Raw genomic sequence first — 689 nt, forward strand, 5'->3', positions numbered from 1 at the left:
TGGACCAGGGACGTCTCTCAGCTCCCACTGACCTGGCTCAGGCCCTCTGACCTTTTGTGGGATAAAGGCTATATCCTCTTGCGTGGTTTTCTGTCTCCAGCTTTCTCCCTCCTGTCACCCCTCTTTCTCACTTGTCATGATGACCTTAAACTCTCTCACGATGTCCTTCCTCAGCTCAGAAACCTTCTATGGCTTCTCGTTTTACAGCAAAGCCCCCACTTGTTACCACAGAATCCTGGGAAACTCATCATCTTCAAAAGGGGACACATCATTCCTTCTGTCCCTAAACCACGTCTTGCTGCTTCTGGATTCTATTGAAGTTCCCACACCAGAGACTCAGAAGCCATCTTCTCCTTCACTTACATTCAGTTAATTCCAGTGTCCTGGCCTTTCTGCCTCAGAAGTGCTTCTTGAATTGGGCCACTTCTCTCTGCCTCTTCACTGACAGCTCTTTCTCTTGCCTCTCCTCCCACCAAGCCCAGGCTGGTCGCTGTGTTTCTTCTTCCTTCCTAGCATGTTCTTAGTCCCCCAGAGCATGAAGAGCCAGAGAAGGAAGCTCCTCAGCTATGCAGAAAAGGGAGGTGCTAAGTAAGGGATTGGGGATACTAAAGGCTGCTGGAAGTAGAGCTGATGAAGGTCACTGGGCACCTATTGCTACATTTATTGTTTTAAGTCATCATCTGTGTGAG

The sequence above is a fragment of the Galeopterus variegatus genome, unplaced genomic scaffold (genome assembly GCF_000696425.1).
Source record: "Galeopterus variegatus unplaced genomic scaffold, G_variegatus-3.0.2 Scaffold10331, whole genome shotgun sequence".
NCBI lineage: Eukaryota > Metazoa > Chordata > Mammalia > Dermoptera > Cynocephalidae > Galeopterus > Galeopterus variegatus.